Source organism: Phoenix dactylifera, chromosome 11, assembly GCF_051530095.1.
Source record: "Phoenix dactylifera cultivar Ajwa chromosome 11, Ajwa_hap1_PhDact_Kaust_v1.1, whole genome shotgun sequence".
NCBI classification, from domain to species: Eukaryota; Viridiplantae; Streptophyta; class Magnoliopsida; order Arecales; family Arecaceae; genus Phoenix; species Phoenix dactylifera.
The window spans coordinates 52388-66956 of NC_143200.1; the positions used below are offsets into that span (position 1 = coordinate 52388).

The 14569-nt window shown below is 48.4% G+C and overlaps 1 protein-coding gene across 19 annotated transcripts in view; it reads left to right on the forward strand.

Annotated features, from left to right (window-relative positions):
- LOC120104581 (WUSCHEL-related homeobox 4-like) overlaps positions 1-14569 on the forward strand; it is a 74304-nt gene that overhangs the window by 27897 nt on the left and 31838 nt on the right. For 12 of the 19 annotated variants that reach the window (XR_016397738.1, XR_016397735.1, XR_016397734.1 and 9 more), the window contains one exon: positions 1-14569. This exon is cut by the window's left edge and continues 20971 nt beyond it; it is cut by the window's right edge. The exons of the other annotated variants lie outside the window; for them this stretch is intronic. The gene's annotated coding sequence lies outside the window, so the exon portion shown is untranslated. 19 annotated transcript variants of the gene reach the window in all.

A 14569-nucleotide genomic window follows, 5' to 3' on the forward strand; every position in this document is an offset into this window, starting at 1 on the left:
CACCTTCTCCTCTCTAGGGCTCTCATACACTAGGAAGTATTGCTCCACTTTGTGTAGCCATTCATATGGATCTCCTCCTCCAAATGTAGGGAAATCAATCTTCTGTTTTCGGATCCTTTCATGATGATCCAAAATCCTAACATCATCATCTTCATCTCTTCTTCTCCTTTCCTCCCGTTCTCTCCGGCTATAAGGCCTTCGATATAGAGGACTTCTTTGGGGCTCACTTTCTTCCCCTTCATACTCTCTTGGCCGATCCTCCTCTTGGATACCATCGGCCCATCTTTCAAATGCTTGTTCTCCTCTTTCTATTCTATTCCCTCTTCTTCTTCTCTCATTTTGAAGACCATCACTACCATTATTCTCTTTTTCTCCATATCTTCTCTCTAACCTCTCGGCATTAGCATTGCTCTCCCTCCTCATGGTGGCCAATGTCTCCATCACATTCTCCAAGACATTGCTTAGCCTAGCACTGCTCCCTTCTATGGCTTCCATCAACTTTTGGTTGTTAGAATCTCCACCCGACTCCATCACCACTCTTCTATTTTTTTCCCTTGTGAAAACCACTCCAAACCTCCGATGGCCGTCACCCAAAGGATGATCCAGCCCTCCAATGAGTAGTGTTATAAAGCAAATGCAAATACCCTCGCGGGTTGTACAAGGATGATAAAAATTACAGAATTTTTAAGCACTCAACCCAATGAGATTCGTCTTGTTGGATCACTTGCTCCCTATCCCGTGAAGAGCGGTTACGACACGAGCTACTACTAGTAGCCTCACCCATGCCGGCCTTTTGGCTCTCTAGCACCGAATAGTTGGGTTGCATATTGCCGGGTACTACCAGTAGCCTCCCCATATGGCAAAGTTTCTAGTTTTTGAGCAAAGTGAAGAACAATCCGGTCTCTTTTACAAGAAACTTTCTCTCACCACAAGATAAAAATACTAACCCCAAACTAGATCTCACACATATACAATGAAGATTATAGATCTAATTTTCAGATCTCATAAGGATTGCAATGAACAATGTAGATCCGAAAGAGAATGCGTTACCTCTTGAGATCGACCTTACGTGGGTCTCAACTAGTCGAGCTCCCGACGATCTTCTTGAAGAATTCTCTTAATGAAAGCACCAGTGTTGGGTATCTGGGGACTTGCGGTCCCGATCCCCGGCCCAATCACCCAAAGGTTGAAGTGGTTCGATTGGCTTGTGCCTTGGGACCGACTTATGGGTAACGCAGCTCTTCTTGTTGCCTTTGGCCCTTACCTAAGCTAGTCCACACAAGGGATTCGACAAGGGAAATGAATCAATGATGTGGGGAAAAATTGAGATTCAATTCCAAGAGGACAACGGAATTACAAGGAATAGTTGGCCAAGGGACAGGAAGTGTCCTTGCCTATCCTAAGAACAATCTAAGGGGAGTGATGTTCTCCACCCTAGCCCAAGCCTTTCGGCCGAATGACCCCTAAGGGACCTAAGGGATAACCCTTTACAAAGACTCCAAATATGATAAAATGATAAGATCCTTGGCTCGGCCCTAATGGCCTCTTCGGATAGGCCTAATGCCTTATTGGCGGAATGCCTTCAAAATTCAAATATCTTCCTACTTCGGCTGAATCAATTTTAATTTGAATTCAAACTAATTTAGCCATGTGTTGCATGAGTTGGTGCTTGGCCAGCTTTGGTTTGGATTTGAATTCCAACCTATCAAGGAAGAAATGTCCTCATGTCGATGGTTGCGCCGGTTGCCATGTGTCCGCTGTGGTTTGAATGCTTGGCTTGCTCTCGAGCTGAAGATATGCCTTCGGTTGGTGTGCTTGTTGCCCCTTCACGCGGATCCTTGACATGGCATTCTGTTGGCCATTGGTTTGGCGGCCTGCTACATCTTGGCCGCCCATGAGTCTGTTCGCCAAATCTCTATGGGAGAGCCTGCGGGCTCCCTCTTTGGTTCTGCCTTGGCGCGCATGGGATTTGGGCGGGCGGTTGCTTGGGCGCTGCTGCTGGGGCTGCTGCCATGTGGCCGCGCGCCTTGTTGGGCGCTTCTGCTGGGCGCGGTGCCATGTGCCACGGCCAGTTATGGCCGTGCGCATTGCTGGGCGCTTCTGCTAGGCGCGCTGCCATGTGTCACAGCCTGTTGCTTCAGGCCGGGCACATTTGTCTCGATGGCTGCAATGCTTGGTCGGGCGCCACTTGGACTTCGGCCAGATCTTTGCCTTATTTGTTGGGCGCACATGTGCCAAATGTTGTGCACCTGTTTGGCCCACCCTTGGCTGACTTGGGCGCAATGTGCGCGGACTTGAACTTGGCTGTCGCCCTTGACCCGCTTGCTTGGATTGAGCTCGGCCACTCGGTCGGCTGTCCGGTCCTTGGACTTGTCGCGCTCGGGTCTTCTTCTGTGCACGCGCGCTTAGGTGCGTACGCACGGGCTGGGGCCCTTGGACATCACCCATGTCCATGCCCTTCAGTGGCATGCGTGCAGCCGGGTGCTGCGCGTGTGCTGGATGCTAGCGCGGCGTGGGCTGGTGTCCTGGCTGTGCACCGGGCCTCTTTGGCTGATGCACCGGGTGCTGTGCGTGTGCTGGATCCAGTCAGGGCGAGGTTCGAGTCGGCCTGGCGCTGGGGCGTTGACCGGCCTGGCTGATGGTTGGGCGCGCGCAGGGGCGCGCGCTGCTGGGCTGGTGTACGCCGAGGCGTACACTGCTGGTACGCGCGCCTGCTGTGGCTGGTGCGCGCACGGTCTGGATGGGCGCGCAGGCCACTGCGCGCTACTGTGGGTGCGCGCAGGGCACTGCGCGCGGCTGCTGCGGCCTGGGCGCGCGGTTGGCCGCGTGCTGCTGCTGTGGTTGGCCCAGAACCTCGTGCAGGCGCTGGGCATGGCCTGCGCAAGGCTGAGCCGGCTGCTGTCCACTGCTTGGGCAGACCTCCAAGCAGTGGATATTGGCTGCTTCAAGCACTTGGCCGAGGTTGGGCTTGGCCAAATGCTTCAGATTGGGGCTCGGCGGACTGAGGTCTCCATCACCGCCCGACCAGGCGCGCGCAAGTGCCCAGCGCCCAGCGCACATCCGCCCAACGGCCAACCGCCCAGCGATTAGATGGCCAGCGCCCAGCGGCCAAATGACCAGCAGCCAACCGTCCGGCGCCCAAGTGTCAACGCCAAAGTGCTGCGCCAACCAACAGCCATGAACCGCAGGTCACAGCAGATTGCAGCGCCAGCCAACAGCAAGGAACCAACGCCAAAAGCTGTTGCAGTGCCACAGCCTCCCAATCGTCGGAAACCATCAAGAACCACCGGCCAAACCACTTGGCAAACGGACAGCAACCAAAGCATCTCTTCAGCCAATCCAAGGACAAGTAACCAACGGTTGCCATGAAGTTATCAAGCCAAGAAGAGGGCCAAACTACTGATAAGTGCTAAATAATGCATAAATTAATATCTTATTCATAGCACTTATCATTATTTTAATTCACATATTTTGTAAATTCAACTAAAAAAAAATGTATTACTTTCATCAACACCTTTTAATAAATTAGGGGTAATTCAAGTTTGATTTAATTATTTGTTGATCGAGTCTAATGTATACAGGTCAAGTCAAACTCATGTGGGATGATCACTGAACCCGAATAGCATGCATCCCGTGAAGTAGATTCTCTCGGTTCTGATTCGGCCATTCATCTCAATTCTTCTGCATCACATCTCAACCATTCGCATTTAATTTCTTCACATCATTCACTCATTAAAACAAGTCCCTTTCTTCCATGTGTGCACGGATCTTGTCCTAGCCCCCAGCTTCAAAATAGAGCCAAACCTGCATACTATTCTTTTGGCTTCATCCTAGCATCCACGTTTGATCCCATGAAATGTCCCAAACAGAGACTCTTCCTTCCCTCCCATGTCCGAAGAACAAAGTTGTTCTAGATTTCTTCCCAGCTGAATGGATATGTTCCAGGACCACATGATTCCCTGCATCTCAAAATAGAGTCCCATGATCCACGAGATGAACCCAAATCCCATCTTTCGGCTTGATCCCAGGAGTCATCCTCATCCCGTGAGCATTCCCTGTTTTCCAGCCATGCCGAGCATCACGGAAGAAGCTCACGCGTGCATGACCCGCATCCTCCCGAGTCGACCCAATCTCCTTCATCTCACGTTCCAACGTCTCTCCCAACGAATCTCCCAGCATCTCAATATTCCTTCTAACCGCATAAACCCAGCGTCCCAGCTTCATCTCTATCGCATTCCAACTCCCTAGCTCCCACGAACAAACCAAGCCTTATCCCACGATCACACGTCCATAAACAAAGCCATGTCTTCTCCTCCCAACATCTATCCAGCTGCTTGCATGCTATCCCTTCTTCGGAACATATCCCAGCATTCGGATTAATCCTAGCTCACGGTTCAAAGCAACAGTATCATCCTTCCCAATCTTATCCTCCCAGCATTCCAAACAACTAAATCCAAAGATTTCCTTCAACCGTGATCTTTTCTTCTCCCGTGTTCCAACAAAACAGAGCTTATCCTCTTCCCATCGTATCCACGTCAACAGTCTCCACGTCCCAGCCATCTTCCGGAGTAATCCAGCGAACTTCCCATGCTTATCCTCTCAGGTCTCCCACGAACAGAATCAAGCCAGCCATTCCCAGCTCATTCCTCTCGTGTCTTCATCTCCAAAGCTTTCGGAACAACTCCATCCTTCCATTCTCCCAAGCTTCACGGCATCCTCTCCATCCCATACCGACTAATCCTTATCAACCAAATCCCAAACTTCCACCCAGCAAGCCAAGATCCTCTCACGTTTCCATCTCTAGCATTTCGAATCACCTCCTCTGTTCCGAAACAAAGATTTCTTCACCAAACTGCCAACCGAATCCAAACTACCTCTCATTCGGATTAATCCCATTGATCACGGAAGAATCCTCTGTTCCTATCTTTCCACAGTTCCGCATCCAAACTCCCGGATCAGCTCATGCAACATCCAGCTCTTCGGATCAGATTCAGCACCGTGTCCAAGGATCAAGGAACAGAGCCGGGATCTTCTCAACGTTCGCATCCAAATCCCTGCATCCCAGTCCGCGATTCATCTACATCTTCTCAGCATCAGGATAAGAACCAGCAATCATCAAACGCCTGGATCAGCTCACGTCTTCATCCTTATCGGAACAACTAGAGAGGAAGAGAGAGAGGGGATGCTGAGCCTATAAAAGGAGGAGAGTTCTCCATGGAAGGCATTCCTCCTTCCCCACCGGGGGGGACATTCCCTCTTCCCCCACTGGGGGCTGCTCCCATCATCTTCTCAGAGGTGGAATCCCACATAGTTCACAGGGAGAAGAAGAAGCTTGGGGGGTTCGGTTCCAGGATCTCTTCGGAGGAGGGGAGTTCCACACAAAAGAAAAAATAATAGAAGGAGAGAGAGAAGACTTTGGGGCATTTCGGGAATGATTTCCCTATATAAAAAAATGAAGTGCTAAGAGGGAGTTTCTTCAATGGAAGTCGCCAGAGGAAGAAAGAAAGAGGAGCAGGACACGATGAAAGCCTTCTCTACTGCTGCGGCTGTTCAATTCTCCATGCAGGGCTGAACTCTTCTCTAGGGCCGGATGCAGCCCTAACAAAGGGCCAAGGGTTTTGTATTTTTGATTTTTATTCTTAGAGTTGTATAAACTTTAGTTTGCTCCTAATGAATATTTTATTTCATCTCATATTTAATTTCTGTGATTTTAAGTATGATGTTTATACAACTGTTCTTCATGATCACTAAATAAATATAAGATAGTCCATGCTTAGGGAAGATGCGATGTGCTGCCACCTTAGATTAGGGTAGACATTTCATGCCAACTGAAGATGGATTATGCCCAAATTACTTTTGTGAAATTTTATTCGAATGCTTATTAGGCTTGTAGCCAATTTGCATGTTTATCCAAGAATAAATTAAAAATATAATGAATCCTTGTTCCAATGTTAGTGGTGAATTCCTTGCCCTAGGTTTCTCCCAACTGATATCATTATCAATTGCATTTTTTATTAAATTCCTTAGTTTAATTTTCTTCACAAACTCTTCCTTTTAAATATTTTTATTTTTAAGAAAACAACTATACCCCAATCCCTGTGGATCGATACCCGTAATCACTATCCTACCAGATACGTGCTATTGCGTGGTCTTTAAAGTTGACTATCAACTACAGCAACACATGGTGCCTCCTTAGGCATTTTAATGGCCTATATAAAGGCCTAAGTTAGGGAAATGAAGGGGTCTTTTTCAACATCGTTGTAATAGCCACTTAAGTGTGTTCGGCCGCAAGGCTTAGGTAGGCAATAGTGCCTAATTCAGTCTCTAAGGACTTGGGCTAAGGCAAGGTTATCAACCCCTCTTAGATTAGGCTAAGGTTGGGTCATCACGCCCCCTTAGAATCATTGTATTTCCTTTCTTCAAGTGGAATCAAAGCAGCCATTTGTTGCCTCAATTACTTCCTTGAGTAGTCTACAATTGGCCTCATTTGCCTAAGGTTCCGAAGAGGAAATCCTCCATTCTTAGCCAAGTTAAGCTTGAAGTTAGATGGAGTCACAAGTGCCATATTCCAAATCAGCCGGCGTTACCTCAATTCGGTCAAGGCACACATCATTGGCCAACGCCAAGGGAGCCAAAGGCCAACGCCAAAGGAGCCAAAGGGAACCCATTGGTGTGGTTGGCGAGTGACCGACGCTAAACCACCACCAAATTGGTGCTTTCATTGAGAGAATTATCTCGTTGGAGGTAACGTGTTTATCTACAATTGAAGTAAGTAGTGTCCTTAAATTTCTGCGTCCTTACTTTTTTACTTAAGTTCATATCTTGAGTGGGAAAAGAGGGAAGGGGCCCTTGTGAGCATCTTGTAAGGGTTGTGAGGACAATACTGCTTGTACCCCATGAGTGCCTTTGAAGGATTGTTCTGAAATCATAACAAAAATATTCATGGATTCCGGGGATAATAATCAAAGATTAGAGGCCCTAGAAACACACTCTAACCAAGTTAGCAAATTCTTAGAGGATCTTTCCAATACCATGGCCGAAATAAGGAGGGAAACTAATAGGAATTTGGAAAGGTTGGAAAAAAGGATTGGGAGTGAAGAAAAAGGGAAAAAGGTGAGGGAAGAATCTTGGCCGAATGCATCTAGGCATGACCAAGGAGGAGAAGAAAGTGAAGAAGGGTCGGCTAATAATGAAAGGGAGTTTCATGTGAGGGAAAGAGTGAAGAAAAATACAAAAAGAGGGAGTAGAGTTGAAAGCTATGGAGTATGTGTTGATAGGTTTGGAAAAGGAGTTGAATATGAAGAATATTATGGTATGGTAAATGAGGAAGAAGGTCCAAGAATCCAAGAGAAGGGGATGAGGAAGCTTAGGATAGATTTTCCAAGGTTTAATGGAGGTGACCCCTTTGAATGGATTGATAAAGTAGAACAATACTTTTATGTCTATGAAATTCCTCATAGGGAGAAGGTGACGCTTGCAAGTTTTCATTTGGAAGACAAGGCAAGCAAATGGTGGAGGTGGCTTAGGTCCATTTATGAAAAGGAGGGAAGAAGGCTAGGATGGACGGCCTTCATCAAGGAATTCATGATCCAATGGGGTCCTTCACCAAATGTCAATCACCATGGGCAATTAGCAAAGATCAAACAAGAAGGTAAGATAAGAGCCTATATTGAAGAATTCCGACAACTACAAACATTGGTGACGGGATGGTTGGAGGAGGCTCTACTTGGCACCTTTGTGGATGGATTGAGGCCTTGGCTTGCCAAGGAACTCAAGTTGAAGCAACCTACAACATGAGGGTGGCTGAAATTTTGGAGGAGGGCTACCAATCCGAAAGAAGGATGATCAAAGACACTATCAACCGGGAGGCTAAACTCATTCCACCAAAAATCAGTTGGAAGAGCAAGGAATCAAGCATCAACAACTCCAAAAATCTGCAACCTCAAGTCAAGAAATTGTCCCGGGAGGAAGTCCAAGAATTCATTAAGAAAGGATTGTGTTTTAAGTGTGGTGAAAGATGGAACCGGGAGCACAAGTGTAAGCGGGCCAAGCCTTTCTTATTGATGTTCTTGATGCAGATTTTGATGAAGAGGCCAACAATTCAAGTGGCAATGAAGAGGACTCGGCACCAACCAAGGAAGAACATTCCAAGGAAGATCATGATGATGCCGAACTCTCCCTTTATGCCCTCAACGGTCATCCCACAACTTCATCAACACCAACATTGTGCCAAAGTTGGGTCTTCATCCTACCCAAATTCAGCCCTTTGAAGTCAAGGTTGCAAGTGGAGAAAGGCTCAATTGCTAAGAAGTCATTTATGATGTCAAGATGAACATCCAAGGGGTACGTATCAAGGCCGATTTGCATATTCTACAATTAGTTGGTCTTGACATTGTCCTTGGAAGTGCTTGGCTCCGAAGCATTGGAAGGGTAATCACCGATTATGATTCCATGACCATGGAATTCAAAGTCGGTGGGCAAAAGAAGATATGGACGGCGTCCCTTCACCAAGAAGGCACCACCATCCACACTATATCCCATGAAAAATCTTGGATGAACCATGAAGCAAAGGAGTTCATTTGCACTACTATTAGTGGAGTAGAATGGAGGATTTGGGATCGCATCCGTGAGGCCATTAAATTGGATGCTCGATCTCAAGAGATCCAAGAGAAGATTGAAGCCTCCAACAAAGGAGTTAAAAATTTCAGCATCAAAGATGGCTTGATCTTCTACAAATCCAATGTGTATGTGCCGGATGTTCCTAACTTAAGAGGTGATATTCTTACCCATTTCCATAATAGCAAAGAAGGAGGACATTCCGGATGGCTCCGCACTTATGTTAGAGTGAAGCATTTCTTCTATTGGGAAGGATTAAAGAAAGAGGTAAAGACCTTAGTGGCGCAATGTGATATTTGTCAAAAAATTAAATATGCTCCAACCAATGGGGCTTCTCCAACCATTACCAATTCCTAACCAAATTTGGGAAGATATTTCTATGGATTTCATTGAAGGTCTACCTACAAGTAAAGGCTATGAACTTATCTTAGTTGTGGTGGATCGACTCAGCAAATATGCCCACTTCATTCCTCTACAACACCCCTACATCGCCAAATCAATGGCTCAAGTATTTGTTGAGAATGTGATAAGGTTACATGGAGTTCCTAGAAGCATTGTGTCGGATAGGGACCAGATATTCATGAGCATGTTTTGGAAGGAACTACTAGCACTTCAAGGGAGCAAACTCAAAGCAAGTTCATCATATCATCCTCAAACGGATGGACAAACCGAGGTAATCAATCGCACCCTTGAGCAATATCTTCGGTGTTATTGCCATGAGCAACAAAGTAGATGGGTAGAATACTTACCATGGGTAGAATTTTGGTACAACTCTTTATACCAAGGCTCCACCAAGAAAAGTCCTTTTCAGTTGGTATATGGGTGCCCACCGCCTACCCTCACTCGTTATGAAGTTGGCACCGCCAAGAATGGAGTGGAAAAAAAATTGCTTGCTAGGGATGAAGTGTTGACAAATGTCAAAAGAGAATTGAAGAAGTCCCAAGAAAGGATGAAACGATATCATGACAAAAAAAGAAGGGATGGGGAGTTTGAACCCGGCAACTATGTCTACTTGAAGCTACAACCAACTCATCAAAAATCTTTGCGGAAAAGGTTTAGCTATAAATTGGCTAAACATTACTATGGGCCATATAAGGTGTTAGAACGTGTTGGTAAGGTTGCATACCGTTTGGAATTACCTTGCAATTCACAATTACACCCGATTTTTCATCTCTTGGCTCAAGAAAAGAGTAGATGATTCCTCCACCATTGGACAAGAACTGCTCATGTTTGATGATGGAAGGCTGATTTTACAACCCATGGAAGCCCTTAACTACTGAATCAAAAAGAAGGGGAGAAATAGAAGGAAAATATGGCAAGTACTTATCCGGTGGAAAGACATGCCCCAAGATGAAGCAATATGGGAAGACTATGAAGAAATCGCCCGAAGATATCCAAGATTCACCCTTGAGGACAAGGGTGTTCTTCAAAAGGGGGGGAATGGTGAGGTTCCCTCAAATTCTTCCCTATTTGGCGGCCGAACCATGATGGGCAAGTCAAGGCCAACCTCGCCAAGTGCTCAGCCAACTTCTACAAGTGCCAATTTGATGTCAATTGAGGTTAGCCACTTACCCATATTTCTTTATCAAGCCAAACCTCACTCACGGCTTGGGGCGAAACATTCGGACTATTTGGCATTGCGCTCGGCATGCGCCAGCCGTGCGCGCTCGGCCTACATTTGGACTATTTGGCATTGGGCTCGGCACACGCTAGCCGTGCGCACTCGGCCATGGCCATGCCCAATGTCTTGAGTGCCCCAGCCATTCGGGCATCACCAGCCACCGCACAGCGCGCGACCTTAGCCTTTTAGGCCTTGGCCAGCGTGCGCCCAAGCAAGGAGAAAGCGCTCGTCCAAAAGACCAAGCAGACATGAAGGCAACTAGCGCATAACCACCAGCCCGCGCGCCCACGCTTGGAGCAGGCGCACGGCCAGCAGACCGAGCGCACGCAGCAGGATGAAGCGCGCGCACCAGAACCAGGCGAACGGCCAGCAGACCGCATGCGCATGCTTGGAAAAGGCGCGCTGCAAACACCCCGCGTGCGAGTGGCCAGGGCACCTCAGGCCTCGACCGGCGCACGCGCGCGCAAGGAAAGCTGATGGGGGCTCACGGTCCAAAGCCCCTCACCAAGCCCCTTTCCTTGCACTCCTCGTGTGCGCCTTCGAAAACGATGATGGACCGATTGTAGGCAACGCCCGGTGGAATAACTCAAGAAGAAGATCAACAATGAAAGCACATTTGATTTATATTCCACTAAATTGAAGAACGAAGAACAATAATAAAGAAAGCAAAAGAAATCTAGAAAGATTAAAGATATCTCTCCCTAGCCCAATCTAGTGGAGATTGATGGATCTACCACTAGCCCAAGTCCTAGAACATAAGATCTAAGGACCGAATTCAGCACAAACGCCGCCCAAGCCTTACGGCCGACATAACAACATGACTCTAGAATAACTCTTGATGCCTTTCAATGGTCCTCTACATCTCTTTTTATAGCCTAAGCCCTAGACAAAACATGGCAATTTGTCTTCACATGGATCCAAGGCTTTTCCACCATTGATTGGCATGAGATGAATCGCTAAAGATCACCCAAGAAGGGCCCTCCCACGGCTGGACTTTGGCTTGCTTTTTGGCCATTGGATGGAAGAGGATGGAGGGTTGGATCTGCATGGATCCCGCGGACTGGGCGCACGGGACGCGTGTCCCGGTTGACCGGGTCGTGCGTCCCGGCTGGACGTGTCCCAGTTCGGGTGGGACTGGGATTGGGCGCGCGCCAGGCTGGCGGGCGCGCGCGGGCTGGCGTGGGCGGTCAGCCTGTTGGATGCGCTGGCAGGCAGGCGCGCGCGCAGCTGGGCGCGGGCCTAGGCGCGCGGGGGCCTGGGCGTGCGCGGGCGTGGGCGCGCGGGCACTGTAGCAGGCGAGGTTCGTCCTCCCAAACCTCGCCGCACTGTAGCTGGCTGTGCGCGGGCACTGTAGCTGGCGAGGTTCTTGCCCAAGAACCTCGCCGCACTGTAGCAAGTGAGGTTGGCTGCGGCAGGATTTGGCTGCAGCTTGGCTTCGGCGGGGCTGTGCGTGCGGCGGGTTCGGCCAAGGTTGGGCGTGCTCGGCCGTATGAAGGGGCTTGGCCAAGGCTTTCCAAGCAAAGTAGTTGGCCTTGGCTTGACCCCCCGTTGGCCTCCTTGTGGTCCGATGGCCCTCTTTGGTTGGCATGGCTACTTTGGCCCTCGGTTGGTGTGCGGTTTTTGCTCCTCTTACGGCATGGCTTGCAGGGGTCCTCAACATTCCCCCTCCCTTGAAGAACATCCTTGCCCTCAAGGATGAAGTTAGGGTACCTCTGAGAGACCTCGTCATAGTCCTCCCATGTAGCATCTTCCTTGGGCAAGCCGCCCCACTGAATCAAGACTTGCCAAATTTTACGTAGTTCTCGGCCTCGTCGCCATATGCGGTACTTGAGAGCTTCAACTGGTTGTAAAAGTAGCCGACCCTTCTCATTAAATGTGGGTAAGTATGGTGCAATTAACGCCGGGTCACCAACCTTCTCTTTGAGATGAGGCGGGTAACTCCAGTCGGTAGGCGACCTCTCCGATGCGTTCTATGATTCTGAACGGCCCATAAAATTTTTGAGATAGCTTGTGGCTGAACTTATCTTTTAATGATTTTTGTTGGTAGGGCTTCAGCTTTAGGTAGACAAACTGGCCAGGGTTGAAGACAACTTCTCGGCGGCCTTGGTCATAGTATCTTCTCATTCTTTTTTGTGCCTTCCGAAGCTCTCTTATTACATTTGCTAGGACTTCGTCTCTTGCCAATAATTCTTGTTCAACTTCCTCACTTCGGGCCGTGCCCCTCTCATATGTAGTCAATAGTGGAGGGGGTCTCCCATACACAAGTTCAAAAGGACTCAATTTAATGGATGAATGGTAGGAAGTATTATACCAAAACTCAGCCCAGGGTATGAAAGCTTCCCACCGTGATTGTTGCTCATGGCAGAAGCAGCGCAGGTATTGCCCCAAGATTCTGTTGACTATCTCTGTCTGTCCGTCTGTCTGTGGGTGGTAAGAGGAACTGGCTTTCAGTTTGCTTCCTTGCAAGGTGAACAGCTCCTTCCAGAAAGTACTCATGAAGACTCGATCTCGATCGGTGACGATGCTCCTTGGTACTCCATGGAGTCGAACAATGGTCTCCACGAATGCGTGTGCAACTGACTTGGCTGTGTAAGGATGTTTAAGAGGTATGAAGTGTGCATACTTAGCCGATCAACCACCACTAGGATCACCTCGTAGCCCTTGCTTGCCGGTAGACCCTTGATGAAGTCCATGGTCAGATCCTCCCATATCGTGTTTGGGATGGGAAGAGGTTGCAGCAGTCCGGTGGGTGCCCGTGGATCGTATTTGGTCTTCTGACATATCTCGCACTCGGCCACCAAGGTTTTGACGTTGCGCTACAACCCTTCCCAATAGAAAAAGTGCTTCACACGAAGGTAGGTGCGAAGCCAACCTGAATGGCCACCTTCCTTGCTATTGTGGAAGTGGTCTAAGATATTCCTTCTCAAGTCGGGGACGTCGGGGACATAGACATTTCCCTTGTAAAAAATCAGACCGTCTCGTACCTTAAATTCTGCAACACCCGTAGCCGCTGCATCTAGTTTTTCTTGGATTTCTTATGCTCGGGCGTCAAGCTTTGTTGCCTCGCGAACTCGGTCCCAAATCCTCCAATCAACGCCGCTGATTGCTGCAAAATTCTGTGGCTTATTCATGTCTTCAGCCACCCACAACATCTGGTCGTTCTCCCTTCGCGACAATGCGTCAGCCACTTTGTTTTCTTTGCCGGGTTGATGAATGATGTCGTACTCAAAACCCAGCAACTTACAAGAAATTTTTGCTGTTCGGGAGTCACTATCTTCTGTTGAAGTAGATGGCGAAGGGCTTGCTGGTCCGTGATGATGGTGAAGCGTCGGCCGAGAAGGTATGGCCTCCAAACATTCACCGCATGTACAACCGCCAACAATTCTCTTGCGTAGGTGCTCCAAGCTTTCTTCCTTGGCCCTAATGCTTTGGAAATGAAGGCCAAGGGTCGTCGTTCCTGCACCAAAACAGCACCTATACCTTCGCCACTAGCGTCGGTGTAGATTTCGAACGGTTTGGAAAAGTCGGGCAAGGCAAGTACCGGTGTTTGTGTCATAGCTTCCTTGAGGTCTTCAAATGCCTTGCATGCTTGAATGGTCCACATGAAACCTCCTTTTTTCAGCATGGTGGTCAGCGGCTTTGCAATCAGCCCGTAATCCTTTACGAATCGTCGGTAGCAGCCTGTTAGCCCCAAAAATCCTCTTAGGGCCGTGATATCCTTTGGCCATGGCCAATCGAGCATGGCCTGAATTTTTTTGCTTGCGCGAATGCACACTTTGAAGGCTTGATGTGAAAGTGGTGCTCCTCCAAGGTGCGTAGAACAATCTCCAAGTGCTCAAGGTGCTCGTCCATGGATCTGGAATATATCAGGATGTCATCAAAAAATACTAAGACAAACCTCCGCAAGTAGGGTCTGAAAATTTCGTTCATGGCCACTTGAAATGTTGATGGCGCATTGCATAGACCGAATGGCATCACCAAGTACTCGTAGTGGCCGGAATGTGTTCTGAAGGCCGTCTTGTGCACATCCTCCTCTTTCATTCTGATTTGATGATAGCCGGCTCATAAGTCCAATTTGGTGAAGAACTTGGCACCATGCAATTCATCGAGCATCTCGTCCACCGTAGGGATCGGAAAACGGTCTTTGATGGTTGCTTCGTTAAGGGCTCGGTAGTCGGTGCAGAATCTCCATGAGCCATCCTTCTTTCTCACCAATAGAACGGGTGAGGAGAAGGGACTCGAGCTATGTCGGATCAGCCCCTGGCTAAGCATTTCATCAACTTGGCGTTCAATTTCTCCCTTTTGAAAGTGCGCATACCTGTATGGTGGAAC